Consider the following 21,805-nt stretch of genomic DNA (forward strand, 5'->3'; position numbering starts at 1 on the left):
GCTGCATAACGTGTTATGCAACCATTCTCTGTACTGCATAACAAGTTATGCAACAAAAAAAAGACTGCATAACTTGTCATCCATCTACAATAATAGTTGCATCACGTGTTATGCAATTATTTCCGGGACTGCATAACAAATTATGCAACAAATTTTTATCTTGGCAGGTTGCGGTGCGTTTATGGAGAGTATTTCTTACCTCCATTCAATTTGGTTACCTTCCCATCTCATCAGGTTGCACTAGTAGTACTTTTCCCACAATATCAAGTTTGAGAAACTCAACATCAAAGAACTTGGATACACTAATTACGAAGAGGGGAAAGTTTCAGACAACAATCACATTAAGCGCAATCCAAAAGACAGAAGCTACACTTGAAAAGTTCGACTTCTCCAATATTCCTAATCACATTACCACTTTCAACACTACGCCCAGTGCTAAAGCTCGACTTTCCAATACCCACCGCACCAAAAACGTTCTCTGTTCTTCCTCCAGCTGACGAGCAAACCTCAAAGGGTCCCTGACTAGCCACTTTCATCTCCAGCTTAACTGCTCGTATCTTCTTCAAGTCAAATCAACAGCTACACACCAATTTCGTATCTCCCAACTCCGGCCAACTAAACAAATCCAATTTCAGTCAGAATAAGAATCACCACTTCCATCATGCACTTCAGCCATCCTAGCTAGCAGATTCCAGGCTTCACTCCATCGATTGCACCCTGAACATCGTCATTGCTAACTGCAATTATCTTAGCCTTCAAAAACCCTTGATATCATAAGCATCCTTCGAGTACAGACGACTGCAACAGCTCGCAAACGAACCCCATGAATCCAGCGACGTTGCTGCTTCAGTTCGAGTAGAAGCTTGATTCCATCCTCACTCCTGTCTGAAATCTTGTTGCCAATCTGCTCTTAATCGAGTACCGAGATACGCCTATATAGATTAACCACTTGCTGTCAACGATAGATGGAACCCAAGCCTTCGAAGTTTCTCTTTAATTAACTTCCTCAGTCTACCCCCATGATCAAGGCGGCAACATATCAACTCTTTATCTCAGCCATCACAGTAGCCAGCCTTATCTTCTTCTGGCTCGAATTCCTGCCACAATTTCTCTCGTAAAAAATCACGAAATTAACACCAGCAGAACCCATTTCTAGACCACGGCTGACAAGATTCATCACCACCGACTGCCAGCTCTCTATGTCGCGAATTCAAATCACCAACACCAGCAGATTGAATCCAACGCTGTCACAAAACCCATCAGGAACTGGTATGGATCAACTGATTCAGTCTTGAATCTCCACTAAACTGTCTAACGAAAGTATGGGTTTGAACAGATCTAATGAAAGTCGAATCAAACAGTAGAGTGGAGAGAAGAAGAAAATGAATCGAAAATGAACAAAAAAAAAAAAAAAGACCGAAACCTAATTTTAGAAAATATGGGTTTGGGAGTAAGTTTTCCCCCAAAAATGGGTGCGCGTCTGAAGTTTTCTGTCCGTGGGTTTCTCAGTGGAAAAATCTGGGAGAATGGGTCTCACCGTAGTTTTCACATCCAATTAAGACCTCGTAGAATTGCCAGGCCCAGATACCCAACTTCTAAAAATGACGTGAAGAATTGTTAGGCCCAGATATCCAATTTCTGAAAATTTCTTTTCGTTGCTGTAAAACCATCAAAAAATGACGGGACTTCATACTGATTTCTCAAGCAGGTGAACTGAAAAACTAAAGGATTCAGTATCTTTAACTGAAAAATACTTCCATAGCATTCGACGAAGTCACCAACTATCATTAACCAATCACTTTTTTTTTTTTTTTTTAAAGTTATGACAACAAAAGTAAAGTATAATTACTATTCTTAGGAGTAGAAATTGGCAAGTCGCATTTATATCTGAGAGATTCAAAGACAATCACACATACGCAATAAATCAATAGAAATGTCTAGCAATGCTTGGAAGTATGTCGCAGACTACAACATGTTTCATTGATGAAAAAAATGACGGCTTTCAATCTGTAATGAAAAAATACTCTGAATTATGAAAAATTGGGGGGGGGGGGGGTCCAAAACCAATCAACCAGCGACAAGCTGATGACAAGTACAAGTGCTATGCTTAGCTTAAGTCCATTCGGTGTGGAATGCTGTCAACATGATGCACATTTATATACACTTGAACAAGGAAACCAATAGTTAAAAAAAAAAAAAAAACAGGAACAAGGAAACCATCTAATCTAAAAAAATAAGGGAATGAAGAAACTAAGGTTGAATATCAAAAGCACAAGAAGGACAAGGGAAAAATATACCCAATCAACATAGGGATGCAATGGACAAATTAAATGACATGATAAACCCAAATCTACACACCCAATCTGACTTTGGGGTTAAGGATGTTCATCCTTGATCACAATCCAAACATTAAGAACATAGTAAGCCCTGGACTATATTAATTAAGAGGATGAAAAAAACAGTAAGTTGTGCATACCTTTCATTTTAGACATATAAAAAGAAATACTAAATCCGAGTACCCATTGAAACATAAATATGAAACATAAACTAGTTTAAACAGGATGATACGAGCTTCATCCTAATTTATAATGGATGAAACCAAATACACCCAATCTAAAACAGGATGGAATCAGTTTCATCCTCATTTAAAATGACTAAAAATTCAAATTCAACCTAATCTAAACATGAAGAAACCAGTTTCATCTAATTTAAAATGAGTGAATCTGAAATTAATCCATTCCAAACAGAATAAAATCAATTTCATCTTTGTTTAAAATGAGTGATACCAAATTTAACAATCTAAGATTCATCCTAAACATAGATGAAACCGGTTTCATCTTAGTTTAACATGGGTGAAACCAAATTCAACCCAATCTAATATAGGATGAAACCAGTTTCGTCATGTCTATCCAACCCAATCTAACACAGGATAAAACTAGTTTCATCGTGTCTAGATTAAACAAGAACTTTTTATGCAAGGAAAAAATATGCTATCTCTACATTTTCAAAATAAAATAAATCAATATGCACATTTAAACACATGATGAATCAAAGTTCATCTAAGTTTGAAACGGGACGAAATCATGACAGGACGAACCCATGTTCATTTTGATCAAACTAAACATATAAAAATTAACATATGTATAGGTGCATAAATTTTTTAATTAAGATGAACAAATTTGAAATCAATTGTAATAAAAAGCATACTTAAGGTTAAGAAATTTACCAATTTGAACGTAGTCTTCGTTTCGTATCTTCTGAAATCGATTTAACACAAAACTCTAACATTTTAGATTAATAAATTTGAGAAATTTTCATTAAATTAGGCATTAAAAAAAAAAAACTTTTAATGGATATGTTGTTGATACCTATGATGGTGTTGTTGGATAAAAATGATGATGGCGATGGTGGTGTTTGTGATTTGTGGAGGAGATAGTGATGGTAGAGGAATATGATGTTACTGATTTGATAATGGAAACAGTGTAAAAAAATGACGATGGTACTTACTGTTTGATAATGGACAAGATGAAGGTGGGGACGCTGGTGGTGGTGGAGAACGAGAAAGTTGGTAGTAGCTTTTTTGGATCTGGTTTTCATGGAGATGACGGAGAAGACGAGAAGAAATATTGAGAAGAGATATTAAATAGTGTGATAGAAAGGGTATTTCAGTCAGTTTTTAGTTTTATTAGTTCCGTCCATATCACCCATGCCGACAACTTGCTCGTCCATCAGGACATGAAAATACCTTTCCCTAGGCATATGACCCAATTTCTCTCTTCAAAAAAACTCGCTTTTTGGTCCTTATACGTTTATCAAATCTGGCCCTATATCTAGCTTTTTGGGGCCCTGTATTCAATTGCGGTTTTTTGACTGATGAGAATAATAACTTTATAGTCAATCAAGGGCCATTATTGGTTGTTGGGAAGGGGGAGTTTCTTTAGGAGACAATGGCCCCCCACCAGGTCTCACTCATTTTATCTCTTGTATACGTTTCACTTTGCAGTCTTGCGCACACATCCCACATTTCCTCTTCTTTTTGTTCTTTTTTTACCTTCCAAATTCTCAACACTAGTAATTCATTTTTCATGTTAGTTGGAAGGGGATTTTTTGTTTCTCTTCATGTTTCTCCGTTGCTTAAACGTGACCAAAATTCAACAAACACTTTAATAAATGGAGAAACAGTAACAAAAAATTGTTGATAAACACAAATGATTCAGGTGAAATTCAAATCCAAGTTAAAAAATTTATAAGAAGAGTTTCATTTTGCATTTAGGTGTTCATATATAATTGGTGTTGGAGTTGAAGCATAGGCCAAAACGACAACAAAGGTACAAGTTAGTAGGATCAATGGCAATGAACTTAAACTAAGTGGTGTTGATGATAAAGCATAGAAGTTGGATAAGGATGTTTGAAAGAGGCAACAAAGTTGCTGAATTTTAGAAATATACGAAACCAAGTATGTTAGGAGGTCCTAGCCGAGTATTGTTGATGCATGCAGCAAAACCAGTAACAAGCATAGCGTGCTTACTACTTGGTTGCGTTCAACGAGTACGTTGAACATGATGGTCAGGGGAGGTTTATTACGAGTCATAACATCGTCCGAACAATGATGCATATTGGCAGTCACAATTGAGCTTCCTAAAGGAAGGCAAGACATGACAAATGTGACATGCGATGCTGCATTAATGCTTCTCCGATGAATTGAGTTAGCCCGGCTCAAGGATGATTGAAAAATATGGAATAGGCAAAGAATTGGCATATGCATTGGTCCAAGGCCTGACCAAGCCTGGACAGTTCACCCATGTTAGAGCATAACTCAGTTGAACTCACTAAGCATTGGTATGTCAAGTTTGGTTGTCATGTTTTAGTGACTCAAAACTCATCTAAAGTCGCTTGATTGTATATTAGAGTCAACTTCGTTTAGGTTAGACTAGAAAGTTTAGGAATGTTGAGACATACAAGTATTACTCCGAAGACCTGAAGAAAGTGATGAAGAAGCAAACTACAATGACAACATCATCCTTCCTCTTGAGGTTAGTAATATTGACTTGAACTGTTTCATTCCTAACGTATCTTTCAAGTCGTGCTATATTGAAAACATAACTGCGAAGCTGTATATATTGTACATATTGTATGATACTCTAGTGATGTGACATGGTCATATTTATATGATCATAGTATTAGGAAATTAGACTACGAAGTATAACACTTATTTTTTGAACTTCGTAGATAGGACATCGATATAATCTTGTATATATTGTTATGATTATGTGAATAGCTTATGGTGAAGATTTCATCCTAAGAAACAAAGTTTTACATTTTTTTAAAGGAAGTACATCATGAACTTGTTTTATGAATCGAAAGGGAAATCTCTAGGCTTATTGGCACGTCTATTCATTGCAAATATTTGGATTACCAATATGTGTGAGATGGTAGAACCGATCGCAACTTTGTTATGTATCTTGGTACAACTAATCACAAGTGCCTGACTTATGATTTGGATGACTAGTTTTTATTAATTAGTGTAACCGATCCTAAGTAATCACCATGAGATGGTATGATCGATATTTGTAATTGATGTCACCGATCCTAGTAATTGGTGTGACCTATCACAGAGTGTTGTGTAATCGATCCTTGTAATTGGTAACCGGTCCTGGTAATTAGTGTAACCGATCCTAGTAACTGGTGAGACCGATCACAAGAAATACCATGAGTATATGGTAACCGGATAAAACTTCATTACTCGACATACAACCACAACCAACTACTATTACTGAAGTAAACAGGGGAAGGATCCGATACCGTAGCTCCAAGCCACACGCCGCCTGGAGTTCTGTTATTAAAAGCCTTATCTCTTAAAAAGGTATGCTCGACAGGCTATCCCATAAGTCAGAGTCATACGTGCTGAGCAAAGGACAAGATATGACGATCACTTACAACTTCCTCAAGTCAAAACACGACTTCTCCACATGAAGAATTACCTAGAAGATTCCCAGAGAACTCTTCCATCAATAAAACAAACAAAAATCGACTGCATGCGCAATTATATCTGAGTGTATCCAATACCCTGCTGGTACCAGAAGGCATATACTACTCTCATTTTCGGTTAAGAATCCTCCCAAAAGAAGAATAAATCTCGACTGATAATTTTCTACATAAGTTCACATGAATCCCTGTCAAGACACCAAGTAGAGGTGGAACAACAACTTCATATTGTCCACAAAGACACATGCGGCAGTATCTCGACATGACTCTCCACAGACGTCTCCAACCCACAAATTGTCGCTTACCCTCCTTGAAGACTCAATCTCGTACGCTACAACAGTCTTACTTCATTTTCCAAGCGTTCCGAGTCAATGGGAATCCCCAGTCTTATATCAAACTGGGGACCAACGAAGAATCGTGCGTCATACACCTGCATGGCCAACAGGAGGTAGCCCAGACATTCAGTTTTCAGATAGCGTATTTAGAAACGATCAGCACAAGAGTCTCAAACGATCGGGACACATCACGACCATTCAACTCCTCAAACCCACATCATAACATGTTATTATTTGGGATTAGGTGGCTAGATATCGTCCTTCAAAATTATGAAGGGGACTTATCTGTGACTCGAGAAATCTCGCATCTCTCTCTGGTCTCGTCGAATTCTCCTCCATTGGCATCTTCTATGTACTCAGCAATTGCAACTATGTCTCGATCCTGACTGAAGATAAGATGTTTTAGGGTTTTATACGCGTGTAACATGACTATGTCAAGTAGAGGAAGCATTCAAATTATCTCTCGACAATAAACGCATGAAGGAGACAAACTAGGGTTCGCAATCAGTTTGAAGAGGAGTTTATAGTTTCCACTCTACTCAGACGTGACTCATACTTTAGTCACATAACTCGACGAAATGATACAAATGGGTAGAGAATTCAACAATGCGCCCATGACGAAAAATATCCGTCTACGTCTCTCCTACCATGTGTTAAAAGGGAATGATGTTTCGAAATATGGTCCAAGAGATATGATCAAAACACTTGAAGAAATTGCTATTGAAAATCTATGAATTCCCGAGTTTAAATTCACGTGGATTTATCACCGGAAACACAAGCTCCAAATCCTAATTTTACTATAATAGATGAAAGGCAAGTCTTTTCTGTTTGATAGTTGGGGTCAACCATTGCAATCAGACGTCAAACGAAATTTCTACAACCTCTAGAGTGAAGGCCGCGCAAGGGAGGAACTTCTATTACGAATTTAACTTAGGGTTTTCACCTACTCGCATACCCGACAAAGTAATATTGGGTTTGCATCAAGTTAAAACTCATGAGGGTCCCATTCCTTTACCAGATGCATACGGGAAAGGTTCAGAGAAAGAAAATATCAACCTTGATGAAAATCATCCGATAGAGCCGCCCAGAGAAAATTTGTTTCTCCATGTTATGTTGCTTCACTTTGGCCTCTACATCTCAAGCCACTTTCTTATCATGTTCCATATATTCATCTACCATATGCACCTCCAGATTAAGAACTTCTCTGAACTCAACTCACCCCGACGGACCCTGACAGAATCGAGTCATTCTTGCAACCACCTCATATTTAAGCGAAGATTCTCACGATGGTCATAAGGATTTACAAGATCCTCAGAAGCAAGGACGTTCAGAGTTATCATTTTCATGATGCTAAAATTGCCAACAAGTGTCTCATCCGAAGTTATAGAAGACATGGGTCCCGCGAAATCACCCTAGGCCTGTCAGTTGTCTCTCTGCACCAGAATTCTCTTTCTGAAGGTCCTATGAAATTGTTCAAGCCCACTTATCCCCACTCTACCAATGTCGAACTCGTTTTCACCATAAAGAGTATGCTACAAACGAGAGAGGAATTAGAAGAAGTAAACTAATGGAGCAACAACACACGACTACGATTTTTTTTCTATATGAGAACCGGTCGCCTAAAACCTTCTCCTCATACAATACCTTCAAGTTTTGTCTCGTCCAATCCCTTCAAGCCTTCTCCTCTCCTAATCCATTCAAACCTAACCTCATTCCTAGAGTCATGTCATAATTAATAAATCCATCTCACATCTCATGAGATACTCATGGATTTTTTTGGGTCCACACTTTAACAAAGGGTCAAGGAAAAATACGTTTTCTTCACGACAAAGGGTATAAACATAAAATCAAATTATGGGCACGTCTCTGAAGGCAAAAATCACGACCTATGCTAATATAAGGAGGGTTAATGAGGTCATACAACTCTAAGGCGCATGTTTGAAGCATCGGGACATGTCAAAAGTCCAAACAACACAAAGATTCCCTTCCTAATTCGGATTGATGTACACTACAGCGGGGAGACGTGAAAACTGATGAAAATACATAAGGAATTTCGGGGTACTTCCTCAAACAAATATGTTCATATATATCTTCCAAACAACATATCAAAGTGGCGCCTCAAATGGATAAACGATCTAATATATGTGGCCCCAACACCAAAGTAAGTGCAATCTGAAAAGCTCCTGAAATTTTATACGGGATTTCTGAAGTCAAAAGTTTACATGGATTTGATTGGCCAAACAAACTCGGAACCGAATCATTATTTTTTCATCAGAAAGCCTATCCTCTTCTCTTTCAAATTTGGTGCCGGGAACTGAAATCGGAGTCCGTATGAAGGTTTTACATCCATTCTCCCTAAGTGTCTCAAATCTGAAGTTTTGTGACAAACACTTAAACGAAGAGAATCCTTGACAAATACGACTATTTCTATTCATTCAATAGTCGAAGAAGTATTCATCAAAGACGATTAAAGAGAGATAAATTTCAAGACTTACCGAGAACGCTTCAATGAAAAATGAATGATGGGTATCTACATCAGCAAACTCTCAAGATCATTAACTATTATTAGCTTCTACATCATCAATTTGAAGATTAATATCGTTCTGAAAGATAAATAAAGCTATCATCTAAGCAAGAGGAATACGTTCAACACATTCATGCCAGTGTTATAATTCATTGGTTAAGAATTAAATTCAAACATTAAGTATACTAAGACGGTTTCCCGCAATACCAGTTATATTTCAAACAGAAATAGGAACTCCGCTCAAACAAGGAATTTCAGTGCAAGTAGAATTCATGGGAGGAGGTGGACCGGTTTCTAAACATTACCACATATAAAAATACTTTTATTTTCAATTTTATTTCAAAAAGGAAGCCTTGAAGCAAAAGGAAAAGGAATTAGAGAAAAAAGAGGAAATTGGATCAAATAAGGAAACTGAGGGTTTTTCTTTCTTCTAAAATCCCTCCAAGTCGTGGTCAAGCTCTTTCCACGCGTAAGAATTCTATCCTACTCCAGTGGGACGTCACTTATTCTCTTGGAATTTTTTCAGAGGGATCAAAGTCGAAGAGAATTAGGGTTTTGAGGAAAGTAGCCCTAATTTGGCTCAAATAAGGAAACCAAGGTCTTTTCTTCTTCTAAAATTTCCCCAAGCCATGGCCAAGCCATTTTCATGCGTGAAGATGCTAATCCTAGGCCAGTAGGACGTGATTTATTCTCTTGGAATTTTTTCAGAGGGATCAAAGTCGAAGAGAATTAGGGTTTTGACGAAAATAGCCCTAATTTCAAGAATTTGGTGAAAAAGGGATTTATTCTAAAAGAGAAGGGAATGAGTCTCTCCCATTCTCTTGGACGGTCCTATAAACTTCTATCAATCCCTTTTATCTCATTACTCTTCAAAAAAAAAAACGAGCTCATAAGAGATTTTGACCAAAATACCCTTATTTCACAATTTTGAGTATTTTCAAGGAAGAAGGACTTGATCCAGCCAGAGACTGACCAAGCTCTCATCTACTCATTCCAAAAGCCTTATACACGTGAGTATTGATTTCTCTACTTATCTAAGAAGAACGGGATTGAAACGGAATCCAGAAAAGCGGAATCTCATAGAAAATAAAGGGAATTTAGCTCAAAAGGGAAGTTTGAGTTCATAATTTTCAAAACCAAGACCAGACATGCGCCTCTCTCCCTCTCTATCAAGCCGTGACTATGCCTAAGGAATCTCATGGAGTCTCTCATGACAGAAAAATTGGGCTCATATTAGTTTTTGACGAAAATACCCTTGGTTTCAAAAGTAGGTATTTTCTCTAAAAAAGAGGTGTCTTATTGGTACAAGAAACTAAAAATGCTCTCATCACACATGGTGCCGACTCCACAAGGTAGATGTACACATTCCAAGCCTCGTCAAGCCTCTCCAGAGTGTCTGAAAGAGTCAGACGCGAACAAAAGAGAAATTGGGGTTTAAGTACAGTAAAAGTCTGAATTCAGTATTTACATGGGATGGGGACTCCGTAGCTCCAAAAGTAAGTGCCTTTCTTTTCTCACGGCTCGTCACCAACATCAAGGACATCCAGGAGGCCGTTCATAAACTCTCTCTTCCCCATATACTCGCCTATACAAACTCGGAAGCTCAAGGATGCACAAAGAGAGAAAATTAGGGTTTTGTCTAAGTAAGCCCTAATTAACAACTCCATTTGATCAAGACGTGAAGTTTGTCTCATAAAGACTCCATTATCATGCTCTTAACGCCTCTCAACACAGAATACCAGGAGGTTCCCAAGTCCAGAATCTATTCCAAGATTAGATTCATAACAATCAAAGACTAAATGTCAATTCGGGGACTCATCAAGTTTAGAAGACCGAGTGGATTTTAATTTCGCGCCTGAATCATTCGTAACCATCTATATACTCATCATCAAACAATCAAGGTTCTACTCTGAGTAGGGGACTTCATGTAGATGGTGAAATTTGGATAAGGGGAAAAAGCGTCGTTATGAGACCATAAACAAAACTCAACTCTCACAGGAGAGATTAATCCTTTGTTCCTCAAGGTGCCATTAGCCACGATTTCTAGTACATGTCCTCGTGAGATACTGTTGGTCGTGATGCCGTGATTCCTAGCGCACATCCTCGACGAGATACTGCTGGTCACGTAGGTTCTGTAGAGCGTAAAACGTACCCAGTAGAATTATGAACCAGAACAGCCAAAATTCCAGCATGTCTTCACGAGACAGAGCTGATTGTGATGCCATGATTCCTAGTATACATCCTCGACGAGATACTGCTGGTCATGTAGGCTCTATAGATGCGTAAAAACATCCACCGGTGGACTTATGGCCCAGCGCGGAGATATGCATGTCTCCTGTAAGCATGAATCATCCTATTTGAGATCAAGGACTGATTCCTAGTACATCATCGCGAGATACACTGGTCATGTCTACTCTAGGCTCTGACTCGACTTATTGAGGTTTTCGAATAATTCCTAGGACATCCCCGCGAGATACACTGGTTATTCTGCCTCTGGGCACTTTTCACAGATTCCTAGAACATCTTTTCGAGATACACTGGTCTAGTCGGCCCCATCATATGGACACAGTTGATTCCTAGCACATCTCTGCAAGATACGCTGGTCAAAAAAACAAGTGAGCCAAAGTCTCACAGAGACATTAAGCGGGTGCATAAAGCCTTTTCTCTCTCTTCGGGATGAGTCTCAGCTGACCACTGAGAGATTCAGATTCGTCAATAAAATCTTCATGGAGATTTGGATCTGTTCAAAAAATCTCGGAGGGATTCAAATCTCTCTACAAAATCTCGGAGAGATTCAAATCTCTTCGCAAAATATAGGAGAGTTTCATATCTCTCCGAAAATCTCGGAGAGATTCAAATCTCTCTGCAAAATCAAACTCAGAGAGATTCAAATCTCTCCTCAAAATCTCGGAGAGATTTCACATGATAGGCACACGCCTTACCTAGGGCTCAAGCCTATTTCTCATCCTCTCAAACACACTCACGGCTAGTAAATTGAGCCTGAACTATATATGTCTATCCAAAAACGTGGATAAGCTCTCTTGTGCTCCGCATGCTCAACAAAGGGACCCACAAGCAATAATACGGTCTCCACATGACATATGTGACCTTCCATGGAGCGAGGGAGATCAGCCTCAGCATGACATACGGTCTCACACTCCGCACACGATTCCTGAGGCATTCTATGCCTTTTCATGTGACTCATCCTAGTCATTCTCACAAATCAGATAATATCTCTCTATCTTGGCCAACTCGGCTAAAGAGAATATTTCTCTCTCAACACATCATCACAAAAGCTGACTCAGCTTCACACAAATGGGGGATAACAATTAGGGTTTTGGTTTGGCGGTTTACGACATGTGTGAGAAATACCCCGCTTATTTGTCACTGTATAAGAGATTAAAGGCGGTGGAATAATGAGATAAACTCAACCTAATTTATCTCTATTCCTGAAGAGACGGGAGAATTGCTCCGCACGGCACAAAAATAAATCTTTATCTTCTTCGACCCGAGATTAGAGAATTCAGCTATAAATAGGTCCTCTATTTATCCAAGCTATCACGAACTTTCTCATAACCTCTCAGAGAAATTCTTCTTCAAACCCTAGAATTCTCTGATCTCTCTCTCCATCTGCTTCCCTCACTAAGACCATCCCTAAATCTCTTTCCTGTGACTGAAACAGCCTTTGAACGGCCACTGTGCGTGGTTTAGGAGAAGACTGTTCGTGCTCAACCTCCCGTAACTCACTTTCAGAAACCCTAGAATCCCACTTCTAACCTTTCTCAGATTTTAGGTAACTACATCTATGTACAAATAGAGTGGCTCGCCTTTGATCGGTGGTCGCAAAACTCGTGTACTGATTAGATATTCTTTGAGTTTCTGAAAGGCCTTCTGCTGATCATCTCCCCATTCATACAACTTTTTATTTTTTAGTAGTGGTAGGAAAACGGATAAACCTTCGGACATATGATACCCTCCCAATAAAAGTTTGCGATTCTTTCACATTTGTAGGTGGTGTCATAGTAGTTATTGCTTCTACCTTGCTTGGGTCGATTTGTATACCTTTATCCGTCACTAATAATCCTAAGAACTTTCCGGAAGTCATGCCAAAAGATCATTTGAGACGGTTCATCTTTAAGTGGTACTTCCTGCATCTGTCGAAGACACGCCTCAGATGGTCCAGATGATCTTTCGTGCTCTAGATTTCACTACGATATCGTCTATGTACACCTCCATTATCTGATGCATCATATCATGAAAGATATCCGCCATCGCCCGTTCATAAGTTGCTCCGGCATTCTTTAACCCGGAAGGCATCACGACGTAATATAAATTCCCATATGGTGTCTGGAAGTCCGTTTTATTAGCATCTTCCGCTGCCATCCTGACTTGATTATATCCGCTAAACCCGTCCATAAAAGAGAACATCTCATGTCCGCATGTATTATTCACCATCACGTGTATATTTGGCATTGGAAAGTCATCCTTAGGACATGCTCGGTTCGAATCTCGGTAATCAACACAACATCAGACTTTCCCATTTTTCTTAGCTACTGGCACGATGTTGGCTAGCCATACAGGGTGCTGGAACAGATTGATGAATTTCGCTTTGAGTATCTTATCCACCTATTCTTTGATGGCGGGCTCTATCTTTTCCGGAACGATGTGACTCCTTTTCTTAAACGTCTTGGCATTCACGGAGTAATTCAATTATTTATCCTTTTCTTATCCTTGCAGGTGATTGCTGATGCGCATACAACGGGGATGATCCGCTGAACCGAGGTTTATTTCTTCTAGCCCATCGAGAGTCGGATCGACTTTTATTTTATCCTCAGGTAACTTTTCCATCATTTCTTCTTCTGAAATTAATACATCCGCCTCTTCTTGTAAATTTCCCATTATCGGGGTAGCCTCCGTCATTTGATCATCTACTGATGACATAGCACAGTGGTGTCGAGATTGAGAGGCTTCCCCGGCTAAATGCTATAAGCAATAAACATGTCCTCCTTCCGGCCGAGAGAAACGCTTGAATTGATTGTCCTTAGTCTCGGCTAGGGGTGTAAATAATACCCGAAAATACTCGGCCTGCCTGTATCCGCCCGAGCACGCCTGTACTCGAAGTAGCCCAAAGCCTGCTATGGCCCGTCATGGACCATCCGGCCTGGCCTGGATTAATTTATTGGGCGGTCTCGGGCTTTGCGATTAATTATGATGCCCGGCCTGATACCCGGCCTGGTGCCCGACCTGAAAGCCTTCTATGTGCCATTAATCATTTAGTATCCTCTTAAAAAGACTTAAAAGTTACAATTTTATAATTGTCAATTTTGTGTCAAGAAAAATAAAATATATAATTGTTTTTTTACTTATAATTAACCTTTTCAAAACATTAATGGTAATATATTTTCTTATTAGAAAGTTTATTGTACTCTAATTAATTATTTATTATAGGCTAAAATTTAAAATTTGTCAGTGTAATTTAAATATAAAATAATACTATCACTTACGATATGCGATGTTGGAAAGGAAAGGATATTGTATTTAATACCGTTCATTTGAAAATTTAAACTTAAAAAAAAAAATCAAAATAGTGGCCTGTCCGGCCCGATCTGGCCTGCCAATATAAAAAGCGGCCTTTGGGTAGCAAATTATCTACTTGTGCCCGGCCTGTCCGGCCTGAATTTGTTTACGTGCTCACAAATATTAAGCCTGGCCTTCCCGGCCTGTCTTAGTTTTTGGGTCGGGCGGCCCGGCCTGCCCGAATTTACACCCCTAGTCTCGGCTATTGCTCTTTTATTTCCAACAGCAGGTCCCATCTGTGATGGGATAAACACTGACTTAGTCTTTTCTTTCACCTGATCCGCTGGCTGGAATTCTTCCCATTTTGGAAGTAGTATCAAATGTTCCTGAAAAAACGGGGGTCTAACAACACCACCCAATATTTCACTTAGGAATCTGTATGGACTAACTCCAAAATACTTTGCTAGAGAATCAGCTAGACAGTCAGACTCAATCTAGATAGAAGTATTTCAAGGTGTTAATATCTCTCTCTTGATTTGATTTTTACTCAAGCTAAAAACAATAGTGAGTCTTTATCAAATACAAGGAATACTTGGACAGTACCAAAGACCAATGTCCAAGGATCAATCAACAACCAAAGATTGGATTTTCAATTGATAACGCACAACCTGTATTATTTCAATTATATAAAATATAATGCAGAAAAGAAATAACACAGACACCAGAAATTTTGTTAACGAGGAAACCGCAAAAGCAGAAAAATCCCGGGACCTAGTCTAGATTGAATACACACTGTATTAAGCCGTAACAGACACTAGCCTACTGAAAACTAACTTCAGACTGGAATATAGTTGAACCCCAATCACCCAGCGATCCAAGGTATAGTAGTACTCCTACGCCTCTGATCCCAGCAGGATACTGCGCACTTGATTCCCTTAGCTGATCTCACCCACAACCAAGAGTTGTTGTAACCCAAAATCACAGACTTGATAATAAACAAATCTGTCTCACACAGAAAAGTCTATAAGAGGATAAATCTGTCTCCCACAGATAAACCCTAGGTTTTGTTCCGTCTTTAGATATAAAATCAAGGTAACGTGAACCAATTGATAATCCAGTCTTATATTCCCGAAGAACAACCTAGATTAATCAATCACCTCTCTACAATCCTTCCTGACTACACAAGCGGATTGTCGAGGAATCACAAACAGTGAGACGAATATGTTTGTGACTTCTTTATCTTGCCTATCGGAGAACTCTCACGATCTCAAGCCAATCAATCGGTTGTACTCGTACGATAGAAGATGCAAGATCATATCACACAACTACGATAAAGTAGTATCGGCCTGGTTTCACAATCCCAATGAAGTCTTTAAGTCGTTAACCTGATTTTAGAGAAGAAAATCAAAGGTTAATGGAGATCGACTCTAGCGGGCGCACTAGTAGCACACAGACGTGTGGGGATTAGTTTTGCACAATGCTAGATGTCTCCTTTATATAGCCTTCAAATCAGGGTTTTGCCTTAGTTACAAAGCAATCCTTATTCACCGTTAGATGAAAACCTGATTTAGATTCAAGCTAATATTTCTCAATGATAGACACATTTTTGTGTCTAAATTGTCCTCAATGTCTGTTTTTTTGGAACTCGATTTTTGTACTAATATTGTGTTTTTATGTATTTTTAGGAAATAAATATTGTTGGAAAATTCGGCTCGAAAAGTTGCTAGGAGCACCCCCCGGAGGACATTTGCTATACAGACCCTCACTTTGGATAAGGGGTAACCTAATTACTAAGGGGCACCCCATTTCTAGGCAGCTGCTAACCGCACCCCAGAACCGGATAGGGGGCAACCCTTCTTCTTCGTTTCAAATTCATTTTTTGGCGGGAAGAAGAGTTCACTCCTGGAAGTTTTCTCGATCGGATTTTGGATGGGTTAGAGGTAGACTAAATCGGTGAAACTTCATGGGTGGACGTGATATAGCCTAAAAGGCTTGGTATGGGCCTTTGGTTCGATCCAATTTGGCTGGATATTCCGCGAGAAGCAAAATAGGGCAGTACATGCATGGGAGAGTTATTTCACGGGATTGCATGAGTCTGAACGATTTCTGAGCATGTTTGTTGATTCGAGCAACAATTTGGAGCGTGTCAGAGGTAAATAAGGTAGATTCAACAACAGAAGACGTGTAGGAGAAGGATTTTTGGAAAGAAAATATTCCGAGAATATTACCCTTCACTGCCGAATAAAGAGAGATTACTGTGAGTTATTACGCAGGATTTTCTTCGCATGTTGAGTATAAATATCATCCTGGGGTAGCATAGAAGCGGACGGAGAGTTTGGGGAGAGTTCTAGAGCACGACAGAGCTTAAACACCAAAGTTGCAGAGCTGTCATTTTCTGCTACTGCATTTCTGAAGAACACGAAGAACGGACTGCCAAAGACAGTCGTTTTCCAACAGTGACAACGACACTTAACGTGGGTCTTAGAGAAACAGTATCAGTGACACATATTGTGGGTCGTAATTTTCTGGTTTGTAACACTTATAACTGTTACAAACCCGGTTTTATTGTATTTCTCATATTCTCATCATTTGTAAACCATTTTTGAGCATCAATGAAATTCTTTGAGAGGTTTTCCAACATGATAAGCGGCTAATTCTCTCACAACCAAGACAATGAGGAAGCTATTTACGCATGAATAATTGGTAATTATTTATTCTCTCTAATTTATAATTTATAATTCACTCAATCACTGCTTTTGCAGAGTTTTTAATTGTTTGCAAAAATTTTCTTCATTAGTTGTGATTCAATTATATAGGTTATGCTTTGTTTAGATAATCTATGCTTAGGGATACAATTAATTTTTGAGAATTTTCCAGATTATTTGTGAATGAAGAAATAAGAGTCTTAAAAGATAATTAGAGTTTTGGATTGTTTACCATAATTTATTCATGTGTAATAGTGAAATCAGTGTCTTGGTTGTTTTCTAATATCTTGAAGTCAATTTTGTAATAAGTTTTCTTTGTTTTTAAATTTTTATTAAGTCTAAAATTCATTGCCTTCACAAGTCTTAAAACAACCCTTTTATCACTATCTACAACAACTTTGAAAACACAACAAATTTTTGGCGCCGCCGACGCGGACTTGTCTTTAGGCTAGAGTTTTTTAGATTTTTTTTTTTAGGTTTTTATTTGTTTTTATTTTATTTTTTCTTCTTTACGTTTTTGGGTTTTTGTCTTTTCCTTACAGATTTTGGAATTGGGAGCGAAAGAAAATTTTGCCAAAGCTTTGATGAATACTTAAAGACTTGGAGTAAAAGACAAAGAGAAAGGAGCGAAAGAAGAAATTTTTTTTTGGTTTTATTAAAAAAAGAGAAAAAAAAAAGACACATTTTATTTATTTTTTTTTATTATATTTTTTTAGACTTTCCTTTTCTTTTGGACTTTGGACTTGGACATTCATTTATTTTTAAACCCTACGGAAGGGTACTATTAAATATTAAAATGTTTGCAGAGAAGGACGGTGATTACGATATCACCTCGGCCCTTCGGGTTCGTACACGACATTGGAGTTGTGGCCCGAGTCGTCTTCAAAAGTTCATCCCCCGTCTGGAACGGGAGGTAAGTTTGTCGAAACACTCGCGAATCCCCTGTCAGCGATTTACTGTATTCCTTCGTTTGCATATATGCTGAGGACTTGAAAACGGCTGCTTTAATTTCCTAGTAAAGGGCAAGGACTGGCCATACAAGATAAGGGTTCGGATTTCATCACCGTTCTCTTCTAGCCCGCCTTAGGAAAACAAAACCAAACGCGAACCTAAACCTAAAATTTGGAATAGAACGAGACCTATAGGGTAACGAGCTTAATAGGAAAGTTGTTCGAAAAATATTGGTTACTCTTTTGAGCATACTTCGAAGTTCATGATGGTTTCTGTGAGTTGAATGCGTGACTGCGCCGCCTTGGAATGCGGTGAGGCCTTGGGTATCAAAGATCTACGCAGCTTCCCTCGCCTCTATTCAACTTACTTTGATTCGGATTGATTCCAGAGGGGTTTTCTCAAATTGTAACGAATTCCCATTCGAAGGATTAGAAGCTGGTCTAGAAACAATCTAAGTGGAGCCATCATGCTTTTTGTTTGCTAGAAATCCGTAGGTTTGCTGTGGTGGAGTCATCCTTGTTTGTGTTTGCATAGAATTTCCCTTCCTTTTAGGATTTTTTTCTTTTTCTTTTGTTTTTTTTAGTGTATGCCCGAAAGGGCTTGGAAAAGAAATACTTCTGGCCGTTTGATTAGTGACGAGCCTAGAAGTTCTTCTTGTGAAAGCGGGGAGCTCGAAGACTCTTCTTTTGAGAGCCCTGTTTTTGGAAACTTTAGTTTTGAGAATCTGTCTCTTCGTGAGGAAAGTACCCCTAGTACTTCTATTGTGCCAGCGATGGAAACTTTGAAAGATTACATGTTCCCTACTAGGTCTACACGAGCCTCTTGCATTAAATTGCCAGCCACTACGGCTAATTTCGAGATAAACCCTAGTATTCTTCAGATGATCCCTATATTCTTAGGGAAAGATGATGAGAACCCTTATTTTCATATTAGGGACTTTGAGGAAATTTGTGGGACAATTAGAATAAAAGACCTTACTGATGAAGTCTTGAAAGTTAAGATGTTTCCCTTTTCCTTGAGAGATAAAGCCAAGACCTGGCTGAACAACCTACCATCTGAATCCATTGAAACATGGCAGGAACTTGTTGCTGCTTTCTATATGAAATTCTACCCTAAGCATAAAACTGCAGCTGTTAGACAGAAAATTAGTGCCAGTGTGCAACAAGAGGGAGAGTCTCTTTATAGGTTTTTAGAGAGATTCAATGATCTTCTATCCCAGTGTCCTCACCATGGATTTGATAAGATGAAACTTGTAGAGATTATTTATAATGGTTTAGACTATTCGACCAAAGCCATGGTCGAGTCTATGTGCGCTGGTGAGTTCACTAGTAAAAATGCTGATGATGCTTTTACCTTCTTAGGAGCTACGCTGAAAAATCCCAAAGTGGGAGTCTTGTGTTGAACCCCCTAAAAGACTCTTGGTCAATAGAAGTAGCACCAATATGGTAGATACAAGCTCGGGTCAGATGCTAAGTTTGTTGTTCTGTCTAGAAGGTAGAAGCTTTGGAAATGGGTCAGTCAAAATAGATCCCTTGATGAACCTAATAGAGCCTCTCAAGTCTCTAGTTGTGGAATAGAGCCCGATAACTCATTTTGGGAAGGTCAGGTTAGTGAAGAGCAAGCCCATGCTGTCTATAACAATGCTAGGTTTGAGAACCGTCAGAAGTTTGACCCATACTCAGAGACCTACAATCCTGGTTGGAGAAACCATCCTAATTTTTCTTGGTCTAAGGGCCAGAATCAAGGTCAGTCTAGTAATTCTCAGCCTCCCCCAGGTTTTGGTTATGCTAAGAGCTCTTCAGGACAAGCCCAGTTCCAGAACCCTTCTGAGAATAGAATGACTAGCTTAGAGGAATCTCTTAGTATATTAAAAAAGAGCCAGGATATGCTATCACAAATCCAGCAAATGCTAATAAGAGCCAGGTTATTTTCAAGAGGAAACCAATCAGAATTTTAAGAATAATTCCCAGTCTCTTGCTAAATTAGAACTTCAAGTCGGCCAAATAGCTAAGTACCTTACTGAGAGAGGATGGAAGGTTCCCTAGTCATACTGATCCTAATCCAAAAGGAGAGAAATCGTACAATCATGTGAATTCTGTTACTACCCTTAGGAGTGGAAAGAAAGTTGACAACAAGGTCGCCATGCCTGAAAGTGAACATGTTGTAGTTCACCCTTTTGAGCCAGAAAATGAGGAGACTGATAGAGTCTCTAAAGAGACCAATGAGGGTCCTAATGAGTCCGGCTTTGTTCCCAGAGCCCCGTTTCCCCAGCTGCTAGTTCCAACTAAGAGCGAGTCGAACTTTAATGATATATTGGAGGTTTTTAAGAAGGTTACTATCAACCTACCATTGTTGGATGCGATTAAGCAGATTCCCGCTTATGCTAAGTTTCTTAAGGACTTGTGTACACGAAAGCGTAAGCTTAGTGTCCAAAAGAAAGCCTTCCTAGCTAGTCACGTGAGTTCCATTATTCAGAATACCACTACTCCTAAGTATAAAGACCCAGGGTCCCCTACCATTTCTTGCACAATAGGTAAATACCGTGTTGAAAAGCTTTGCTTGACTTAGGAGCCAGTGTGAATTTACTTCCATACCATGTGTACCTCAAGCTAGGACTTGGTGATATGAAACCTACCCAGATGACACTTCAGTTAGCTGATAGGTCCGTTAAAATTCCTCGTGGTGTGATCGAGGATGTTCTTATTGAGGTCGACAAGTTTATTTATCCAGTGGATTTTGTTATCCTAGATACCCAACCTGTCCCTGACCCAGAGAACCAGATACCAGTGATTTTAGGTCCCATTTTTAGCAACATCCAATGCGATCATTAATTGTCGAACTGGTATTATGAACTTGTCTTTTGGTAATATGACTATTGAGCTGAACGTCTTTCATATTAGTAAGCTACCCTCTGAACTAGATGACTCGAGCATAGAAGAGGTAAACATGATAGGAACATTAGTCGAGGAGTCATTACCAAACACTTTGTTAGAAGATCCGTTAGAGAAATGCCTAGCTCACTTTGGGATTGATTTCATGATGATAATGTGATTAATGAGGTGAATGCTTTGTTAGATTCAACCCCTTTGTTAGACACTAGTAACGGATGGAAACCTAAGTTCGAACCACTACCAGTTTCTAAGTCTACCCTAGTTCCTTCGTTAGAAGAGCCTCCTAAGTTGGACCTAAAACCATTGCCAGATACCCTGAAGTATGTTTTTAGGCCCGTCTGAAACTTTACCTGTGATTGTTGCTTCCGACTTGGATAGTGATCAGGAAAGTAGGCTAGTGACCGTCCTTCAAAACAACAAGGAAGCTTTAGGGTGGACCATAGCAGACATTAAGGGTATAAGTCCTACTGTTTGTATGCATCAGATCTATTTAGAGGAAGATACCAAACCTTCTAGGGAGATGCAACGAAGACTAAACCCTAATATGAAAGAAGTAGTTCGAACCGAGGTTCTTAAGCTGTTAGATGCAGGCATTATCTACCCCATTTCAGACAGTAAGGGTCAGCCCCGTTCAGGTTGTTCCCAAGAAATCCGGTATTACTGTAGTCCAGAATGATAACAATGAGTTAATCCCGACCCGAGTGACCACGGGTTGGCGTGTTTGTATTGACTATAGGAAATTGAACAAGGTCACTAGGAAGGACCACTTTCCCCTTCCCTTTATCGACCAAATGCTAGAGAGATTAGCTGGACATAGTCATTACTGTTTTCTAGATGGTTACTCAGGCTACAATCAGATCGTTATTGCCCCAGAAGACCAAGAAAAAACTACTTTTA

General features: G+C 39.1%; 1 long non-coding RNA gene across 4 annotated transcripts; it reads right to left on the reverse strand.

Annotated features, from left to right (window-relative positions):
• Positions 1-267: 267 nt before the first annotated feature.
• On the reverse strand, positions 268-3,664 carry LOC113313578. 4 transcript variants are annotated; one of them, XR_003341943.1, is made up of 3 exons: positions 3,369-3,660; positions 3,227-3,257; positions 268-1,713 (listed from the first exon to the last, which is right to left on the reverse strand). It is a non-coding gene; the product is annotated as an uncharacterized LOC113313578 (long non-coding RNA). The 4 variants fall into 4 exon arrangements; XR_003341944.1 differs by having other exon boundaries at positions 268-1,658; positions 3,227-3,662; XR_003341945.1 differs by having other exon boundaries at positions 285-3,257; positions 3,508-3,664.
• Positions 3,665-21,805: the final 18,141 nt, after the last annotated feature.

This window comes from Papaver somniferum, chromosome 9 (assembly GCF_003573695.1).
Source record: "Papaver somniferum cultivar HN1 chromosome 9, ASM357369v1, whole genome shotgun sequence".
NCBI lineage: Eukaryota > Viridiplantae > Streptophyta > Magnoliopsida > Ranunculales > Papaveraceae > Papaver > Papaver somniferum.